Source organism: Lithobates pipiens, unplaced genomic scaffold, assembly GCF_037356315.1.
Source record: "Lithobates pipiens isolate NorthernLeopardFrog02 unplaced genomic scaffold, aLitPip1_a1.2 Scaffold_28, whole genome shotgun sequence".
NCBI lineage: Eukaryota > Metazoa > Chordata > Amphibia > Anura > Ranidae > Lithobates > Lithobates pipiens.
In genome coordinates, this window is record NW_027507789.1 from 145,861,021 (window position 1) to 145,883,970 (window position 22,950).

The following is a 22,950-nucleotide window of genomic DNA, read 5'->3' on the forward strand; positions in this document are numbered from 1 at the left end:
ACACAGGGATGGACAGCCATGTCTCACCCTCGGCTTATACACGAGTCAATAAGTTTTCCAGTTTTTTTGGGGGTAAATTGGGGGCCTCGGCTTATATTCGGGTCGGCCTATACTCGAGTATATACGGTAAATAAAGATTACTTTTTTTTGTTTACAAACGTTTTTTTTATTAGAAAGTATTAAGACAAGTACAGAAAAAAGGTCAACCAGTACAAAAGTTGTCATAGAGAATAGCATACAAAGGAACATCAATAAACCGTTAATGCTCAGAAAAGTTAAAGTTTGATATGCTAAACCCAACCCGGAGATGGCAAATGAAAATTCTGGTGAGCAAATGTACATCATTGAGGGAAAGAGAAAAGAGAAGAAAGAAAGAAAAAAAAAAAGAAAAAAAAAAAAAGATAACAAAAATGCTACCACAAGTGAGCGCTATCAAACATGTTCATATACCCAGCCATTAGGCGCTGTGCCCAGCCAAACTATCCGTCCTAGGGGCTATCCATTGTAGAGACGACCAAACGGCCCATTTACGATCAAAAATATGCATGGAGTCTTGCAAAGTGTGGTGTATACGCTCCATGAGTTTGATCGACTCCATGCGTTGCAGTACTTGTTCCCAGGGGACCACCGGGGATCTCCAGTGTAACGCCACAGTCCAATGGACCGCATTGATAAGTGTATGAGCTAATTTCTGAGCCGGGGGAGTTAGTCCCGGGATGCCAGCAAACAAAAGGCCAATCCGGCACGTGATATCAATATTAGAACCCGTAAGCTGAAGCAATTTGTCAGCGACCCGCTGCCAAATGGGCTGCAGTACTCCACAGCTCCAAAAGATATGGGAGAAGGAACCAGTCTCCGGGCATCCACGAAAGCAACTCCCCGGGACCAGTGGGCTAAATCTATGCAGCCTAGCGGGGGTGTAGTACCATCTTGTGTGCAGTTTTAATGCAGTTTCCCTGACTGCCAACGATTTCGTGCATTTACGCATGTTTGTAATCATATCCTCCCACTCCTCTGTGGTCATTTCGAAACCAACCTCCCTCTCCCAACCCAGCATGGCATGTGATTTAACCGGTAGCTGTACCTCTCCAAGAGACCGGTACAACCAGGAGATATTGCCACGATCCCTGGATGAGGACTTACAGATCCTTTCAAAGGCATTTGGAGGGGGAAGTCTCCTCTTCAAATAATGAGAGGCGTAAAAGTGCCGAACTTGTAAATATTTATAAAAATCTGCTCTGGGTAACCCAAACTGTTCTTGGAGATAAGCAAAGGTGCAAAAGGGTGGTTCTTGGGAAAGGGCCTCAAGGGTAACCAGGCCTCTCTGAGACCAACCCTCAAAACTCTCCGGTGATGAAAAAGCCGGTGGGAATCTGGGGTCCCCCAAGAAAGAGGCCAGGCCGGGGCAGGATGGACACAGGGCATATCGTTTTTTATATAAAGACCAAAGTTGGAGGGATTGTGCTACCACTCCATTCAAAGTGGCTAATTGTTTGGGGCGGACCCCATCAGTCCATAGGAGGCCCGGGAGGTAAAAGGGACTCACCGAGGATCTCTCAAATTGGATCCATGGGACCGTACCCGGGGGATAATGCCACTACGCCAGCTGCACCAGCCTAGCCGCAAGGTAATATAACCATAGATGTGGGAGCCCCAGACCCCCACGGTCCGCTGGTCTGAAAAGTAGCGTCTTGTGCAATCTAGGTTTTTTGTTTTGCCAAACGAACCGATTGATCTCTTTCTGTATACCATCGATCGTGTTCCGGGAGACATACAGGGGCAGCGCTCTAAAAAAAAATAAAAGCTTCGGAAGGATAGTCATTTTAATAGCCTGGATTCTGCCCAAAAAGGAAATCCGATAACTTTCCCATGATCGCAATAATTGAGTAATGTGTGCAAAGGCTTTGGGATAATTTGCATAATAGAGTTTAGGCAGGGAGGTGGCCAACTTAATACCCAAATAAGGTAATGAGTCGCTGCATAATGTAAAACCGAAATGCGCCTGTATGCCTGCAAGCGTGGCGTTAGGAAAATTAATAGGTAGTGCCGCACATTTAGCAAGATTGACTCCCAGACCAGACATGCAATGGAAAGAGTTCAATAAAGGGATCAGGTTCGGCAGTGAGACCACAGGATCAGATAAAAATAAAAGTACATAGTCCGCATACATACTCAATGTGAAAACCTGATCCCCCTTAGCATAGCCCTTGATGTCTGGGTGTAGACATATCGCCCTGGCAAGCGGCTCCACCGCCAGGGCGAATATCAGGGGAGAAAGGGGGCATCCCTGCCTGGTCCCCCTTCCAAGCGGAAAATACTCAGAGGAACACCCCGGGAGTTTAATTCGGGTGCAGGGGCGATGGTACAAAGCCCTAAAGCCGTGCACAAAAGCCCCTCCGAACCCAAATCTAGACAGGACGGACTCCAGGTAAGGCCAGGTGACGCTATCAAACGCCTTATGAATATCTAAACTTAACAGTAATACCTTTTTAGAGAATAGATTGGCATCCTGAATAATATTGGTGGCTAGAGGGATATTGTCTGTAATTTGGCGAGAAGGGATAAATCCTGTCTGGTCTGGGGAGATCAGGGTGGGGATAATACTAGAAAGTCTATGTGCCAGAAGGCGGCCGAATAATTTCAAATCATTATTAATAACCGAAATCGGTCTATAATTTTGGGGGAGGGAGTGGTCTTTGTTCGGTTTGGGGATCAAGGACATGTTTGCGAGAAGCATGTCCTCGGGGAAAGTGTGGCCTTTTAAAACATGATTGAACAATTTTGATAAATAGGGAAGAAGTTGGGGTGAAAATTTTTTATAATATGTAGACGTAAATCCGTCCGGTCCTGGGGCCTTAGAGGGCTTCAGTGAGGAAATTAAAGTCTGGAGTTCCTCTGTACTGCAAGGGGCATTCAAAGACAAAGATTGCTCCACTGTTAGGGAGGGGAGGGGGAGGCTATCAAGCCAGTCTTTTACGGATGGACCTGGTGAGGGGGTCGGAGCCGCCAACAAGTCCCGGTAAAATTTAGAAAACAGTCCCAATACCTCAGCTGGATGTGTTACCAATTCTCCCCTACCATTTCTAAGTTTGTATGTGTGTGGTGGTCTCATAGTAGCATTAAATTTCCTGGCAAACATCGCAGAAGCCGAGTTACTGTGCAATAGAAATTTTGCCCTTGACCACCTTAACGCCTTCTCCGTCTGCTCAGAGAGAAGTGCGTCCAGTTCCGCTCGTTTAGTCAAGATCTGTGCAAATATGTCCGGGGAATGGGAGAGGCCATGCATGTGATACAGTTTCGCCAATTCCTCAGTGAGTCTGGAGATATCATGTAGTCTCTGTTTTTTCCGCGTGGCAGCTATAGAGATCAGACGACCCCTGAGGACCGCCTTATGAGCGGCCCAAAGGGAAGAAGGGGAGATGTCAACAGTGTCGTTTAACGTAAAATATTCCGCAATGTGTTCGGCAATCTCTATCACCAGGGCCGGGTCAGAAAGCATAGAGTCGTTAAGGCGCCAGGAGGCCTGGGATGGGGCAATACCAATATGTGCTACCGAGAACGACACCGTCTGGTGATCCGACCAGGGGCAAGGGATGATACAAGCCTTAGATGAATTCGCTAACAGTACCGGGGTACTGAATATATAGTCCAGTCTGGAATAGCTGTCATGAGGGTGAGAGTAGAACGTATAATCTCTGGCTCCCACATTATGGGCGCGCCATGTGTCAAGTAATTGATGGGAACTGAGCAGACGGACAAGGGATCTCGGAAAGGCATTCGCAGTACTCACCACTCGGCTTCTGTCCAGCTTAGAATGTGCCACCAAGTTGAAGTCGCCACCTAACAACAGATGGGGAGAAAGGTATCTGTCCAAAATCTGGAAAAAAGAAATGAAAAAAGAAGCCTGCGAGGTGTTAGGAGCATACACATTAGCTAGAGTGATACCCTTACCATTCAGCAAACCCTGAAGGATGATGAATCTACTAGAGGGATCTTTATAGAGGTGTTTAACCTCAAACTGCACCGAATTTCTTATAAATATAGCCACCCCCCTAGATTTAGAATTAAAAGTAGTGAAATAATGTTGCCTATAATGTCTGTCAAAGAAGCGTGGGTGATTAGCTTCAGAGAAGTGCGTTTCCTGTAGAAACAATATATCACCCCCCCACATGTCTGTAATATCTAAATGCTTTCCTGCGTTTATGGGGAGCATTAAAGCCCTCCACATTGTGGGAGATTATTTTGAGTCCCATGGCAGGAGAAAGAAAAACGCTAGTATAATATAGAAACAATTACATAAGTGCGAAATAGTTCCCAGAGTAATATGGCCCACCAGGGGAGACCCCGCGTGCAAGGACCCCCCTATTGGGATACATACATATCCTATAATGCAGGCATGTGACACTAAGCATGATATGGGCAAACTACTATACATTCCAGGATGGCAGGGCGCCCGATACCAAACAGAAAACATATTCACTTGTGGTAAAAGAAAAAAAAAACTAAAAAAAGACCCGAAGAGAAAGAAAAACCAAGCAATAGAAAAATACCATGGCTTCGGGGGTATACCAGAAACAAAACCAAACTTGTTGGTACCCCCGACAAAAGAACAAACAGTCATCAGTCAAACGGACTCTAAAGTCCAATGCTCTTATTTATGAAGCACTGTCAAGCTGTGAAGCAGTGCGGTCCCAGAACTCAGGGCCCAAGATCTGGAACCCGAATCCCGAGAACGGTAGATACTGGGGTCACCAGTCACTAATAATGTAGAGCAGGGGGACACTCAAGCGGGAGCAGTGAGAACAGTTCTGGTGAAGATGGCGCCGACCACTTGAACCTGAATAAAAAGGTGATTAAAGTATATGAAAAAAAAAATATTCATGAAAGCATGGGAAAACCTGTAATAGAACCGGTAGCACCACAAAAAAAATTTTTTTCGCAGAAGAGGGAACTCCGTCCTCCGGGAAATCTTCAAAGATGATCACATCTGTAGGTCACGGAGCTCTTGACGCTGTCGTCTACGGTCCCTCTGCGGTGACGGAGTAGCCCAAATAGGCGAAGGACGAGGGGTGGACGGTAGCCTCTGAGGTTGTTCTGGAGCCAAAAGGCCGAGTTTGATAAGCAACTCTTTTCCACCTTGCAAAGTGGTGACGGTATGGGTCGTTCCGTTATGAGGGACTTGCAATTTGAAAGGAAATCCCCAGCGGTACCTGATTCTCGCCGTTTGCAGGGCAGAGGTAACTTCCTTGAGGTTCCTCCTTTTTTCCAGGGTTGCTGGGGACAGGTCAGGGAAGATTTGAATTCGCACTCCATCTAGTTGGATGTTAGGGGTGTTGCGGGATGCACGAAGAATTTCCTCCTTAATGAGAAAGTCCTTAAGGCACAATACAATGTCTCTGGGCGGTTTATCCTCAGGGGGTTTAGGCCTCAGAGCCCTGTGAATCCTGTCGCAGGCAAATGCGGTGTCCGGGGAGTCCGGTAAAAGGGACATAAAAAGCCTCTTAATGGTTGGAAGCAGATCCGTGTTCTGTTCCGGGACCCCTCTCACCCTGAGGTTATTGCGCCTATTTCTGTTGTCCAAATCTTCGAGATTAGACTGCAACTGGGTGACTGTGTCTGAAATGGAGTCATAATCCCTGCGCAGGTCTGAATATGCCAGGTGCAGCTCATCGTGTTTAGCTTCCAATAAATCTGTCCTCCCTCCCAGCGCTGCCAGCTCCTGTGTCAGAGTGTTAGTTGATTTATGGAGTTCCACTTGGAACTTATTAGCCAGCTTTTCATACATGGCAGAGAGGCTAGCATCCAGCTCTGCCTTAGTGAGGTGTACGGCGTACTCACTTGATGGTGCTGTGGACGCCGGAGGGAGACTTGGGCTTGGCGTGACTGCTGGAGCCTGCAGAGGCTGGGCGCCATTTTGCGACATCCCGCTCTGTTCCCTCGTCCGGAGAAGTTAAGTAGTTAGGGACTTCTGAGTAGCTTTACCACGGCGGGCTTTGTGTGTCGGCATGCACCTCTGAGTCCCCAAGGGGTATAGGCTGTAAAGGATCGGAATTGCGGGCTGAAATCCCCTCGAGGAGTGATCGTAATCTCACCGGTTCACGGAGCTCTCACTCCATGCGTCCTCTCCTCACCGCGCCGCGCATGCGCCCCCCAAAGATTACTTTTTTTATATAATGTAACCACTTCAGCCTCGGACCATTTTGCTGGTCAAAGACCAGACCACTTTTTGTGATTCGGCACTGCGTCGCTTTAACTGACATTTGCGCGGTCATGCTACGTGGCTCCCAAACAAAACTGGTGTCCTTTTTTTTTCCCACAAATAGAGCTTTCTTTTGGTGGTATTTGATCACCCCTGCGGTTTTTATTGTTTGTGCTATAAGCAAAAATAGAGCAACAATTTTGAAAAAAAAAAACGCATTATTTTTGACCTTTAGGTCGATACGTATTCTTCTACATCTCTTTGGTAAAAAAAAAAAAACGCAATAAGCGATTTATCAATTGGTTTGAGCAAAAGTTATAGCCTTTACAAAATAGGGTAGAGTTTTATGGCATTTTTATTAATTATTTTTTTTTTTTTTACTAATAATGGCGGCGATCAGAGATTTTGATTGATACTGCGACATTATGGCGGACACATCGGACAATTTTGACACATTTTTGGGACCATTGTCATTTATACAGCAGTCACTGCTATATAAATGCAGTGATTCCTGTGTAAATGACACTGGCAGTGAAGGGGTTAACCAGTGGGTGGCAGTGTAGGGGTTAAGTGTTTACCTAGGGGTGTGTTACTAACTGTGGGGGGCGTTACTAACTGTGGGGGGCTAGGCTTTCATTTAGTGAACACTGATCTCTGCTCCAATCACATGGAGCAGAGATCAGCATCACTTGTTGCTAGGCAGAACGGGGAAATGCTGTTTACAACGGCATTTCTCCATTCAGCCACCCCGTGAGACGATCGCGGGTATGCCCGCGGTGATTGAGTCCGCGGGACCCGCGACCAGATTCACGGGGGTCTTGACCAGCAGGCTAGCGCGTGATGGCAGGGAGGCATTAAAGATTTGACGTACCTGTACGCCAATATGCCTGCCTGTGCCATTCTGCCGACTTACAACAGCGTGCGCTGGTCGGGAACCGGTTAAATAAATAACGTTTTATATTAATTCATCATGGTTCATTTTTTTAATTCATTGTATAATTACACATGATATACTTCATGATACAGATACATCAAGCTATTTCTATTAATGCTTACTCTCTCTCCTCCCACGTAGAGTTGCTAAAACTGCTAACAGAGGGGGTTTCAACTTCAATCTGAGGCAGTATCGCATCATCCTTTAATAAAAAAAGTTTTTACATTAAAAGATATTTTCTACTTTTCAAGAGCATTGTCAATTTTTTAATTATTTATGGACAAACACACACATTTTAGAGATTTCACTTCGAATGCCTACAGGAATGCCTTCAGAAAATAACCCCCCCCCTTATCCCATGTCCTCCTGCATTCTCACCTACCCCATCCCTTAGATGCCTACGTCAAAAAATGAGGGCTATTTAAATCAAACTACAGTTTAACTGCCTTGCTTCTTTGACCACACGTCACAGTCAACGTTGGCACGAGAAATGGTCCATCCAAAAGGTTTGTCTCCCCCCTCCTCCTTTACCTGAAACATTTCCATTGTCAAAGCGCAACATGCTTAAACCATGCACATTGGGGAACTAGCTGTGAAGTTGCAAGGCTCCAATTGGAATTATAGCTACACTCTGCCTTCCCACAACTGTTTTTTTTGACAGGTACATATTTACACTTCCATCTGTCATAGCCGAGCTTTGGTACGTCAAACGTTAGAACCCCCCCTCCTTCTTTGCCCCACATTACATTTGGAGAGTGCAGAACGATATGCACATTAGGGATATGACTGTGAATCCAAATGGATTCAATGCCATTTTCTGATACTAGTCATGGTGGCGGCAGCTACCAACAGCTGATCAGAAAAGACATTGTGGGCTCACTGGACACGTAAGTGTCCATAGATTAAAAGTCAACAGCTACTGTATTTGTAGCTGCGGACTTTACGTTTATTTTTTTCGCACACAGTGAATAAAAAAAATTAAAAGAGAATTGTGGTGTTTTATTTTTTTAAACATTATATTTACCGAGGTGGATGGAGTATGTGACCGATGCTACATCTGTCCACCAGCGTCTCTGCACTGAGAATAGAACGATCAAACATCGCCGAGGGGGATCTGTGATAACAAAGCCAAGCAGAGAGCTACTGCCTGTCAGTCGACGGCTCTCCGCTCTGTTCCTCCATGCTCAATGGAGCACTAAGCTGTGGCGGGGAGTGGTTTGCTTAGAGGCTGAGAGGGCTCGCAGTCCAAGCACCGGGCGCATCCAGTCTTTGAGTCGGGATGACACGGTGCCTGGACTGATCTGTGTGTTATCAGCAGAGAGCGGACTTCAGACCAGCTGAAAACGAGAGAAGCCCAGCCAAACAAGCTCATGCATGACTAAAATACGAAGTACAGACATGTAACTTTTACATTATAAACATTGTAATTTTTTTATTTAAATTTAAAAAGTTACTTACCATTATTTTTTTGATCAGTAAGACCTGTTATATCTAAGAATAAAAAAAAATATTGTTAGATCACATAAAAATTAGGTTAAATGAGAACTAAATAAAATTATAATTTGTATAGTTATTAAAAAAATGTATATATGTATAGCAACGCATATATAATAAAACAAAAACGTGTTTGTATAGATATATAAATACATACTGGACACTTTATTATGTACAGCTTTCATAGCATCGTTTTGAGTGTAGAACTGGGAGGAGCCATCAAAAGATGAGAACACTGTAGCCATAAAGGGATGGACATGGTCAGCAACAATACTCAGGTAGGCCGTGGTGATTAAACCATGATCAATTGGTAGTTAAGTGGCCCAAAGTGTGGCAAGAAAAATATTGCCCACACCTTTACACCACCACCAGCCTGAACCAGTGATACAAGGCAGGATGGATTGATTCATGCTTTCATTTTTTTTTAATGCAAATTTAAGACCCTGTCATCTGCTTGTTACAACATAAAATGAGACTCATTAGACCAGTCAACATTTTTTCAATCTTCTATTGACAAAATTTGGTGATCCTGTTACAATTGTAGCCTCAATATCATCATGTACTTAGATGACTGGAGTGGCACCCAGTGTGCCCTTCTGCTGCTGTAGCCCATCTGTTTGAAGGTTCAATGTGTTGAGCATAAAGAGATGGTATTCTGCATACCTTGGTTGTAAATAGTGGTTATTTGCGTAACTGTTGCCTTTCAGAAATCTGTACCATTAAAAACTCAAATATGAAGTAGGGATTTTAACACACACATAACAAATGGTCCATACTGGTGACACGCACCGCACCCCCTATCCATGCCCCTATATCTACATGCAGGTTGATGGATGCATGGATTACAATGAGGGGGTTGTTTATTTTTGTAAGCATTTGATTAGAGCCATGGGCTCTAATAGGCTTCAAGAAAGAGTGACAATGGCGCAGAGAGCACCGTGCTCAAAGCCCAGCCACTTGTGTGACATTAGCAAATTTAAAATCCTGATTGTGACACTGATTTCCTCCTGGTCAATCATGGGCAAAGGGTCCTGAGACACAACTGGGTGGGAGTCCTAACTAAGACCTGATTGGCCATGATGAGAAGCAAACACCAGGACTCGGGGGAGATGCAGGGGTAAGCCACTGTAGCCGTGACATGGATGGGGTAAGTGCGGGACTGGCAGTCAGTCAATGGGTGAGCAAAGTGGCGATCAAACGATGTTGTGTGGGTGGAGTGAGTTTTCAAGGTGGACCACCCCATCCCCCCCAAAAAAAAAAATCAAGCAAAGGGAACCAATGCACATAGATAATACTCTATGAATATTTAAAGCGGAGGTCCACCCTAAAGTGGACCTTCCGCTCATCGGAAACCTCCCCCCCTCCGGCGCCACAATTGGCACCTTTCAGGGGGGAGGGGGGTGCAGATACCTGTACAGTACAGGTATCTGCACCCACTTCCGGGATAGCTCTCTACGCCCCTTTCCGCAAGTGCCCCGCTGCCTGCTGGGAAACGCACAGATCCCAGAGGCAGCGGGGACCGTCCTTATTGCGCAGCGCGACTCGCGCATGCGCAGTAGGGAACCGGGAAATGAAGCCGAAAGGCTCCATTTCCTGATTCCCATACCCAAGATGGCGGCGGCAGCACCCGAGAGACGATCTAGAGATCGGCTTCGGGTGCCAACATCGCGGGCGCGCTGGACAGGTAAGTGTCACTATTTTAAAAGTCAGCAGCTGCAGTATTTGTAGCTGCTGGCTTTAAAAAAAAAAAAAACGCGGAGTCCCGGCGGACTCCCGCTTTAATGAATTTTAACGTGATTATATATCTATATAACATAGAGAAAGTTGTTTGTGCAAATAGTTGTAAATTTACAGTTTTTGGTAAAACTCCCACCATCCCATCTAACACCATAACACACCACCCCCCACCCCCCATTAATTAATATGCTCAGTTTGTATATCTTCAGTACATCTAGAATAAGATGCATAAATGAATTTTGTTGCTGAGATTATTTGTTTTAATTTTTTTAATGAAAAGCTGTACAGAAAAAAGACGCTGGGTGTAGATATACACACACACATATATATAGACACACACACATAACGAGAAACATATATAACAAGATATACACACACTCTCTCTCTCGATGCATATATAACAAGAGATATAGATATATCTATATAGATATATACATACACACACATAACAAGATACATATATATCTATATAAATATATACATATCAAGATACATATATAACAAGCTATATATCTCTTGTTATGTAGATATGTCTGCACAGAAGCAAATGATTTAGTTTACAATTAGTATATTTACTTACCTTTTGCTGCTGGTGTCTGTTGTTATAAATGCAGTATATTTCCTGGTTCCTGGAGGGAGGAGGCGAGGAAGGGTTTGCATAGCTAAGGGGCGGCAACTTCCTCTGGCACTGCCGTTGCTATGGAAACCTGACCTGAAACATATTTCACTGTTTGTGCAGCACTGAGCATGTGCGAGATTTGCAAGGCTGAGATCCAGGAAGAAATGCTGTCTGGCTTCAGATGCCCACACCTAAGATGGCCACAGTCTGCTGCAAGTTTATAAAGTTACAAAATGCTGTAATAACCTAACAAAACGGACCTTTGATTACAGACTAACTTTACTAGAATGCTTTAAGCTTGTGTATGATAAGTGTATGATAGGTTATTTTTATTTAAAAAGTCACATTTTGGCTGGAAAACCACTTTAACCACTTGCTTACTGGGCACTTAAACACCATTCTGCCCAGACCAATTTTCAGCTTTCGGTGCTCTCACAATTTGAATGACAATTACTCAGTCATGCAACACTGTACCCAAATGAATTTTTTGTCCTTTTTTTCCCACAAATAGAGCTTTCTTTTGGTGGTATTTGATCACCTCTGGGGTTTTTATTTTTTGCGCTATAAATGAAAAAAGACCGAAAATTTTGAAAAAAAACGCATATTTCTTTGTTTCTGTGACAAAATTATGCAAATTATTAATTTTTCTTCATAAATTTTGGTCACAATTTATACTGCTACATATCTTTGGTAAAAATAACCCAAATTAGTGGATATTATTTGGTCTTTGTGAAAGTTAGAGCGTCTACAAGCTGTGGTGCGAATCGCACAAAATTGATCACATCTGATGTACTGGTGGCCTATCTCGCTTCTTGTGACCCGAACAAGTCAGAAAAGTATAAATACCCCCCAAATGACCCCTTTTTGGAAAGTAGACATTCCAAGGTATTTAGTAAGAGGCATGGTGAGCTTTTTGATGTTGTCATTTTTTTCCCACAATTCTTTGCAAAATGAAGATTTTTCATTTTTTTTATTTTTCTCCACAAAATTGTCATTGTAATAGGTTATTTCTCTCACGTGGCATGTGTATACCACAAATGACACCCCCCAAAAAATTCTGCTACTCCTCCTGAATATTACAATACCACATGTGTGGGACTTTTTCACAGCCTGGCCACATAGAGAGGCCCAACATGCAGGGAGCGCCATCACGTGTTCTAGAAGCATAAATTACACATCTAACTTGTTGACTATTTATTACACTTTTGAAATACCAGGACAATGACACGTGACACTGATGACAGATGGCACTAATACGTGGCACTGATGACACGTGGCACTGATGGCAGATGGCACTAATATGTGGCACTGATGACAGATGACACTAATATGTGGCACTGATGACACGTGGCAGTAATACGTGGCACTGATGACACGTGGCACTAATACGTGGCACTGATGGCACGTGGCACTAATACGTGGCACTGATGACACGTGGCACTAATACGTGGCACTAATACGTGCCACCGGTGACAGATGGCACTAATACGTGGCACCAATGACGCGTGACACTGATGACAGATGGCACTGATAAGTGGCATTGATGACACGTGACACTGACAACAGATGGCACGTGACACTGACAGGTGGCACTGATGACAAATGGCACTGATACATGGCACTGATGACAAATGGCACTGACACGTGGCACTGACGACACGTGGCACTGACGACACGTGGCACTGACGACACGTGGCACTGGGGGCAGGTGGCACTGGGGTGGATGGCACTGGGGGCAGGTAGCACTGGGGTGGATGGCACTGGGGGCAGGTAGCACTGGGGTGGATGGCACTGGGGGCAGGTAGCACTGGGGTGGATGGCACTGGGGGCAGGTAGCACTGGGGTGGATGGCACTGGGGGCAGGTAGCACTGGGGTGGATGGCACTGGGGGCAGGTAGCACTGGGGTGGATGGCACTGGGGGCAGGTGGCACTGGGGTGGATGGCACTGGGGCGGATGGCACTGGGGCAGATGGCACTGGGGCGGATGGCACTGCTGGGGGTGGATGGCACTGCTAGGGGAGGATGGCACTGCTAGGGGAGGATGGCACTGCTAGGGGAGGATGGCACTTTATTTTATTTTTTTACTTTTTTTTCTTTCACAGTCAGAACGGCTGCCGCTGCAGCCGTTCATCTCTCCCCTCTCGCACTGTCTGTGCGAGGAGGGAGAGCGGCGCTGAGAGATGATCTCATATGTAAACATATGAGATCATCTCCCATTGGATACGCCGATCACGCTGTAAACGGCCGCTGTGATTGGCCGTTTACAGCGATCTGTGTTTGCCTGTCCCCGGGGGACACGGCGAACACAGAACTTCCGCGATGCGCGCCCGCGGCGGCGCGCATTGCGGAAGTAAACATCACGCCGTCCAGGGACGACAACCCGGACGAAGGCGCCTGCTCTACTGCCGTCATTCGGCCATAGGGCGGGCGCGAGGAGGTTAATAGAGTAATGTTGTCCGGTAGAAGGAGGGAACATTGGAGTCTCAAATGTCTGGCAGTGGACAGATTTTTCGGCTGGATCTGGTTGAGTATAGCAGCAATGTCCTAGATGTTCGGATACAAAGAGCTTGAACGTTTTTTCGTAGTCTGGAAGCCCTAAAACTGAAGATAATGAAATGGCTTGTTTGAGGGCCTCGAAGTTGGATATTGCCTCCTGAGGACATTTGGAAGGGCTCAGACTTCAGTGCATCATAAATGGGTTGCATCAGTAAGGAGGCTTCCGGACCGTAGCTTCATTATCTGCTCGGAGGTCCTGGACCATTTTGTACATGTCTGGTTCTCCCTTACGGATTCTCTTCTTCACAGGGAACAGAAGTGTGCTGTATGGAGATGTACAGGGTATCAGGGCGCCATTTGACATGCTGTGAAATAGATTTGCAGATTGGGATAACTTTAGAGGGTTTCCAGGGCAGGGGAGCTCCAAGTTTCAACTGCACCGTGACTGGTGGCACCTTTAAGTGTCCTACATCCTCAGCTCCTGTGGACCATAGCAGAAGTGTCCTTAATGTCCAGTGGAGAAGAGACAGTAATAGATCCATCTTCAAAGAAGACAATAGAAGCCTGAAGTTTAGACAGTACATCTGCTCCCAAGAGATTGAGTGGACAGGTGGAAGAGACAAAGAATCGAGCCAGAAGGTCTGGGTACTTTCCAACTTGTAGGGGGCGGGTCAATGGATTAGTTCTGGGAGTTCCATCTATGTCCACACAAGATATGTCAATATCGGAAAGGTATGAGTGGTCAGGTAAATCCTCTTCTCTAATCACGCTTCTGGCTGCACCTGTGCCACTTAGGAAAGTGGTTGGATGTCCCTCAATGGGTAGGGTAACCCTCGCTAATGGGCCTTCTGAGTTCTTTGAAGAGATTGCCCTGACATGGGTTAGTGACACAGGCTTGCCCAATTCCTAGCATAGGAGATCCTGGTGTTCTGAGGTGGGATGTCCAGGGTTTTGATATTGTTGCTGCTGCTGCACACAGTACTCCGGTTGGGCCATGGTGAGGCCTTTTCAGATTGACTCCTTAAGGCTTGCCACAAAGGCTGAAGACAGTATCTGGCTGTGTGCCATATTATGGGTGATGAATACCAAATCTGAAAAAAAACTTGTGACAGTCCAGTGTAAAACTTTCCTAATGACTCAGTTTTGTCTTGAGTAACATTTCGGATACTTGTAGCTTGATCAGCCAGTCTGCCCTCCGCCCACTCGCACAGCTACTCACAGAATTCCACACCAGAATTAAAGGTATTGTCATTGACAATCCTTGCATCACGGAGACTTTTCTCCAGGATGGGCCAGTAAGCGCCGCCAGCTTTAATTTCACATAAACTGACTAGATTTCTTATTACTGCTAAGTAGGGTTTTTTCCACTGCCTATTACTCGGCAACTTTCATCAGAAAACTCTCCATCTCTTCTATTAATTGTTTCCTGTGAGTGGTCTTTGCTACATTTAAAGTAATCAAAACATTCTCAGCCTTTTCTTTCATTTACATTTGCATATTTCTTCATAACATCCATTCTAAACATATATTCTCTTTTGTACTGTTTCATTGTCTAACTACTGTTTTCTCAACTTGCAAAATTCCTTTAATATTCTAGCCTGCTAGAATAACTAAATCAACCCGGTCCTGTATATCCCACACATGCAAACATCACATGTTATACCAGTAATCTCACAGCCTTTCAACCGTTAACATGCCTACACACAGTCTCTCACACAGGGATCTGAAGGGAGGGGTCACCTCACTCCTTGCAGTGAAGCGTAAGGATAGGGGTGAGGAGCATAGCTGCAGAATGCTCTGCCATGCTCAAAAATGAGTCTTCAGGCTTATATTTCTTTTATCTCAGCGATACTTCTAACGTACAGTATGCATTGCCTGATATTCTATTTTGCTAGACCCATCAGTGATATGCATTATAAAAATGTTGACAGGCTCATAACTAAAGCTTCATCATGTTGCATACTTTCAAATAAATTCCAATATTGCACACATTATACTAGGCTTCTGCAGTTTTCAGTAAACCATTGTCAGGTAACACCTCTCATTTTTCCTGCAGTATTTTCACCATTCCTCCGGCTGCAATCTACTCCCTGGTGGAATAGTGATGCTACAAATCTTCGCTAATTTTTTTGCTTTCTTAACATAATTCCTCCCTCTCTCTCTCTCGAGTTTCCCTTTCCCTGGCTTAACCAATTTCTGCCCCATTATTTTCTGTCTTGATGACTGGGATATTTATGTGTCTGCTCAGGATTTTAGACGGGTCACGAGGTTGCCTTGGATTCTGAAAGGGTCTGGCAATTCCTCTATTCGTCACCTGGTACCGGTTCAGACTATATCCCAATCTCAAGTTAACGAGGACAAAACGGATAGTAAGACAGAGAGAGGTTTTGTCTACAATGCTCGACTGCCACCTGAGTCGCCCCTGATGCGTCTTCCCAAAACGTAGACTCAGTCACGGTTCTGCCCGTCCAAGACGGCCACAGAATGGGGGTCGGGTAGTGCGTGACCACTCACTTCCCTCAACAAGACATTTAACAGACAGATAAGTACAGCAGTTAATATTCAACAATGAGATCCTCAAATTTTCACTTCCCTCTGTTTCTTCTAAATCTCCCACTTGTTCAGGACACCTTATCAGTTCCTGTCCACTCTTTCTACAGACCCAATTGACCTTCCAACCTCCTTCAAAAATGCTGAACATCAATCCACAAACACAGTTATGACATGACTTTTGCACGAGTTGTAATAGACATGTATGTTTGAATTATAATGACCACACAGAATATTTTCCTTCCACACCACCTGTGTCCCCTTCTGGGTGAAATGCTACACCGCATTAACACCTTTCCAAAGGAGTTTATCCACTGTCCTTGACACCCCCTTCTGGGTGAAGTGCTACACCGCACTAACACCGGTACCAAAGGAGTATGTCCACTGTCCCTGACGCCCCCCTTCTGGGTGAAGTGCTACACCGCACTAACACCGGTACCAAAGGAGTTTGTCCAGGTCAGCTGGGACCCAGCTGTGTGCCAATCTCTTTCAACATCAGACATCATTTATCACCGACCCATACAACACAATCACAGACTCATACAACACAACAACACAGACTCGTACAATACAACAACACAGACTCGTACAATACAACAACACAATGTTCTTACAGGCTGCAGATAATCGGAATACAGGTTCATATAATGGACCTCGGGCAAGTATTACCTGTCTTTTGGCGACCTTCTGCAGCCGACACGGACACAGAGACGGACCCACACGGGAACGGGATATACTAGCAAGATATGAATGTGATATCTTACTGTATTTTCAGAGTTCATCAGTCTCTGTCCCTCCTGTGGTGATTCCTCCTCAGTGGCCTCTTGGTCGGCTGTTCCTCGGGTTTGCAACCCGAGAGCCTCACGTTGAGCTGCCAAGCTGTTTTGGATCCCAGACAAATCTCTGGCCGAGTTATCTGCACCTGGTCTAATTCAAGTGTCCATGCATGTTTAGAAGAAGTACGCTGACACACACTGTTCAGTGAAAAAGCTTCCTTTATTGTTCTGGGCATATAGCCCCTTTATAGTAGAAGATGACTCATTGTTTGCAAAGCATCATCTTAGGTGTATTCTGTGCTGTCAAGCAGAGATTGGAGGACCCTTATCTAAGGGGTCCTGGCCAGTTTCATCCAGGTTTTCTGCTGATGGCTTGTGGACTCCTGGACTCTCTCCGATGGGAGGGGGGGTCTCTAGGTGAGGCATTTTGAGTAAGGAGATTCAGCATATATCTTGACATAATAGAAAATAGTCATTTAATCAAAGTATTAAACAATCCATAACACATTTACTGCTCTACTGACACTGTACACTGCCCTACTGACACCATTTACTGCTCTACTGACACTGTCAACTGCTCTACTGACACCATTTACTGCTCTACTGACACTGTCCACTGCTCTACTGACACTGCCCACTGCTCTACCGACACCATTTACTGCTCTACTGACACTGTCCACTGCTCTACTGACACCATTTACTGCTCTACTAACACTGTCCACTGCCCTACTGACACTGTCCACTGCTCTTCTGACACTGTCCACAGCTCTACTGACACTGTCCACTGCTCTACTGACACTGTCCACTGCCCTACTGACACTGTCCACTGCCCTACTGACACTGTCCACTGCTCTACTGACACTTTCTACTGCCCTAATGACACTGTGCACTGCTCTACTGACACCATTTACTGCCCTACTGACACTGTCCACTGCTCTACTGACACCATTTACTGCTCTACTGACACTGTACACTGCCCTACTGACACCATTTACTGCTCTACTGACACCATTTACTGCTCTACTGACACTGTATACTGCCCTACTGACACCATTTACTGCTCTACTGACACTGTCCACTGCTCTACTGACACCATTTACTGCCCTACTGACACCGTCCTCTGCTCTACTGACACCATTTACTGGTCTACTGACACTGTCCACTGCCCTACCAATACCATTTACTGCTCTACTGACACTGTATACTGCCCTACTGACACCATTTACTGCCCTACTGACACTATTTACTGCCTTACTGACACCGTACACTGCCCTACTGACACCATTTACTGCTCTACTGACACTGTCCACTGCCTCTACTGACACTGTCCACTGCCTCTACTGACACTGTCCACTGCTCTACTGACACTGTCCACTGCCCTAATGACACTGTCCACTGCTCTACTGGCACTGTCCACTGCTCTACTGACACTGTCCACACCCCTAATGACACTGTCCACTGCTCTACTGACACCATTTACTGCCCTACTGACACTGTCCACTGCCCTACTGACACCATTTACTGCTCTACTGACACTGCACACTGCCCTACTGACACCATTTACTGCTCTACTGACACTGCACACTGCCCTACTGACACCATTTACTGCTCTACTGACACTACCCACTGCTCTACCAACACCATTTACTGCTCTACTGACACTGTCCACTGCTCTACTGACACTTTCTACTGCCCTAATGACACTGTCCACTGCTCTACTGGCACTGTCCACTGCTCTACTGACACTGTCCACTGCCCTACTGACACTGTCTACTGCCCTACTGACACCATTTACTGCTCTGACACTGTCCACTGCCCTACTGACACCATTTACTGCTCTACTGACACTGTACACTGCCCTACTGACACCATTTACTGCTCTACTGACACTGTCCACTGCTCTACTGACAGCATTTACTGCCCTACTGACACAATTTACTGCTCTACTGACACCATTTACTGCTCTACTGACACAATTTACTGCTCCACTGACACTGTCCACTGCCCTACTGACACTGTACACTGCCCTACTGACACTGTACACTGCCCTACTGACACCATTTACTGCTCTACTGACACTGTACACTGTCCTACTAACACCATTTACTGCTCTACTGACACTGTCCACTGCCCTAATGACACTGTCCACTGCCCTAATGACACTGTCCACTACCCTACTGACACTGTCCACTACCCTACTGACACTGTCCACTGCTCTACTGACACCATTTTTTGCCCTACTGACACCGTCCTCTGCTCTACTGACACCATTTACTGCTCTACTGACACCATTTACTGCTCTACTGACACTGTCCACTGCCCTACCGATACCATTTACTGCTCTACTGACACTGTATACTGCCCTACTGACACCATTTACTGCCCTACTGACACCATTTACTGCCTTACTGACACCATTTACTGCTCTACTGACACTGTACTCTGCCCTACTGACACCATTTACTGCTCTACTGACACTGCCCCCTGCCCTACTGACACCATTTACTGCTCTACTGACACTGTCCACTCCCCTAATGACACTGTCCACTGCTCTACTGACACCATTTACTGCTCTACTGACACCATTTACTGCTCTACTGACACTGTCCACTGCCCTACTGACACTGTCCACTGCCCTACTGACACCATTTACTGCTCTACTGACACTGTCCACTGCCCTAATGACACTGTCCACTGCTCTACTGACACTGTCCACTGCTCTACTGACACTGTCCACTGCCCTAATGACACTGTCCACTGCTCTACTGACACCATTTACTGCCCTACTGACACTGTCCACTGCCCTGACACTGTCCACTGCTCTACTGACACCGTTTACTGCCCTACTGACACCATTTACTGCTCTACTGACACTGTACACTGCCCTACTGACACCATTTACTGCTCTACTGACACTGTTCACTGCCCTACTGACACCATTTACTGCTCTACTGACACTGTCCACTGCTCTACTGACACTGTACACTGCCCTACTGACACCATTTACTGCTCGACTGACACTGTCTACTGCCCTAATGACACTGTCCACTGCCCTACTGACACTGTCCACTGCCCTACCGATACCATTTACTGCTCTACTGACACTGTATACTGCCCTACTGACACCATTTACTGCCCAACTGACACCATTTACTGCCTTACTGACACCATTTACTGCTCTACTGACACTGTACACTGCCCTACTGACACCATTTACTGCTCTACTGACACTATCCACTGACCTACTGACACCATTTACTGCTCTACTGACACTGCCCACTGCCCTACTGACACCATTTACTGCTCTACTGACACTGTCCACTGCCCTACTGACACTGTCCACTGCCCTACTGGCACGGTCCACTGCCCTACTGACACTGTCCACTGCTCTACTGGCACTGTCCACTGCTCCACTGGCACTGTCCACTGCCCTACTGACACTGTCCACTGCTCTACTGACAACATTTACTGCCCTACTGACACCATTTACTGCTCTACTGACACTGTCCACTGCCCTAATGACACTGTCCACTGCCCTAATGACTGTCCATTGTTCTACTGACATTGCCCACTGCTCTACTGACACTGCCCACTGCCCTACTGACACTGTCCACTGCCCTACTGACACCATTTACTGCTCTACTGACACAATTTACTGCTCTACTGACACCATTTGTTTTGTATCCCAGACAAATCTCTGGCCGAGTTATCTGCACCTGGTCTAATTCAAGTGTCCATGCATGCATGTTTAGAAGAAGTACGCTGACACACACTGTTCAGTGAAAAAGCTTCCTTTATTGTTCTGGGCATATAGCCCCTTTATAGTAGAAGATGACTCATTGTTTGCAAAGCATCATCTTAGGTGCATTCTGTGCTGTCAAGCAGAGATTGGAGGACCCTTATCTAAGGGGTCCTGGCCAGTTTCATCCAGGTTTTCTGCTGATGGCTTGTGGACTCCTGGACTCTCTCCGATGGGAGGGGGGGTCTCTAGGTGAGGCATTTTGAGTAAGGAGATTCAGCATATATCTTGACATAATAGAAAATAGTCATTTAATCAAAGTATTAAACAATCCATAACACATTTACTGCTCTACTGACACTGTACACTGCCCTACTGACACCATTTACTGCTCTACTGACACTGTCAACTGCTCTACTGACACCATTTACTGCTCTACTGACACTGTCCACTGCTCTACTGACACTGCCCACTGCTCTACCGACACCATTTACTGCTCTACTGACACTGTCCACTGCTCTACTGACACCATTTACTGCTCTACTAACACTGTCCACTGCCCTACTGACACTGTCCACTGCTCTTCTGACACTGTCCACAGCTCTACTGACACTGTCCACTGCTCTACTGACACTGTCCACTGCCCTACTGACACTGTCCACTGCCCTACTGACACTGTCCACTGCTCTACTGACACTTTCTACTGCCCTAATGACACTGTGCACTGCTCTACTGACACCATTTACTGCCCTACTGACACTGTCCACTGCTCTACTGACACCATTTACTGCTCTACTGACACTGTACACTGCCCTACTGACACCATTTACTGCTCTACTGACACCATTTACTGCTCTACTGACACTGTATACTGCCCTACTGACACCATTTACTGCTCTACTGACACTGTCCACTGCTCTACTGACACCATTTACTGCCCTACTGACACCGTCCTCTGCTCTACTGACACCATTTACTGGTCTACTGACACTGTCCACTGCCCTACCAATACCATTTACTGCTCTACTGACACTGTATACTGCCCTACTGACACCATTTACTGCCCTACTGACACTATTTACTGCCTTACTGACACCGTACACTGCCCTACTGACACCATTTACTGCTCTACTGACACTGTCCACTGCCTCTACTGACACTGTCCACTGCCTCTACTGACACTGTCCACTGCTCTACTGACACTGTCCACTGCCCTACTGACACTGTCCACTGCCCTAATGACACTGTCCACTGCTCTACTGACACTTTCTACTGCCCTAATGACACTGTCCACTGCTCTACTGGCACTGTCCACTGCTCTACTGACACTGTCCACTCACCTAATGACACTGTCCACTGCTCTACTGACACCATTTACTGCCCTACTGACACTGTCCACTGCTCTACTGACATCGTTTACTGCTCTACTGACACCATTTACTGCTCTACTGACACTGTACACTGCCCTACTGACACCATTTACTGCTCTACTGACACTGTCCACTGCCCTACTGACACCATTTACTGCTCTACTGACACTGCCCACTGCCCTACTGACAAAATTTACTGATCTACTGACACTGTCCACTGCCCTACTGACACCGTCCACTGCCCTAATGACACTGTCCACTGCCCTACTGACACTGTACACTGCCCTACTGACACCATTTACTGCTCTACTGACACTGTGCACTGCCCTACTGACACCATTTACTGCTCTACTGACACTGACAACTGCTCTACCGACACCATTTACTGCTCTACTGACACTGTCCACTGCTCTACTGACACTGTTCACTGCCCTACTGACACCATTTACTGCCCTACTGACACCATTTACTGCTCTACTGACACTGTCCGCTGCCCTAATGACACTGTCCACTGCCCTAATGACACTGTCCACTGCTCTACTGACACTGTCCACTGCTCTACTGACACCATATACTGCCCTACTGACACTGTCCTCTGCTCTACTGACACCATTTACTGCCCTACTGACACCATTTACTGCCTTACTGACACCATTTACTGCTCTATTGACACTGTACACTGCCCTACTGACACCATTTACTGCTCTACTGACACTGTCCACTGCTCTACTGACACTGTCCACTGCCCTACTAACACCATTTACTGCTCTACTGACACTGTCCACTGCTCTACTGACACTGTCCACTGCCATACTGACACCATTTACTGCTCTACTGACACTATCCACTCCCCTGACACTGTCCACTGCTCTACTGACACCATTTACTGCTCTACTGACACCATTTGTTTTGTATCCCAGACAAATCTCTGGCCGAGTTATCTGCACCTGGTCTAATTCAAGTGTCCATGCATGCATGTTTAGAAGAAGTACGCTGACACACACTGTTCAGTGAAAAAGCTTCCTTTATTGTTCT

The 22,950-nt window shown here is 46.1% G+C and overlaps 1 long non-coding RNA gene across 1 annotated transcript in view; it reads right to left on the reverse strand.

Annotated features, from left to right (window-relative positions):
* The window catches only part of LOC143935644 (uncharacterized), a 30,991-nt gene extending 19,925 nt beyond the window's left edge, over nt 1-11,066 (reverse strand). The window contains exons 1-2 of the long non-coding RNA XR_013263567.1: nt 10,945-11,066; nt 8,592-8,624 (exon numbers count right to left, since the gene is read on the reverse strand). This is a non-coding gene — a long non-coding RNA (uncharacterized LOC143935644). The remainder of the gene's footprint in view (nt 1-8,591; nt 8,625-10,944) is intronic.
* Between the last annotated feature and the right edge of the window lie 11,884 nt (nt 11,067-22,950).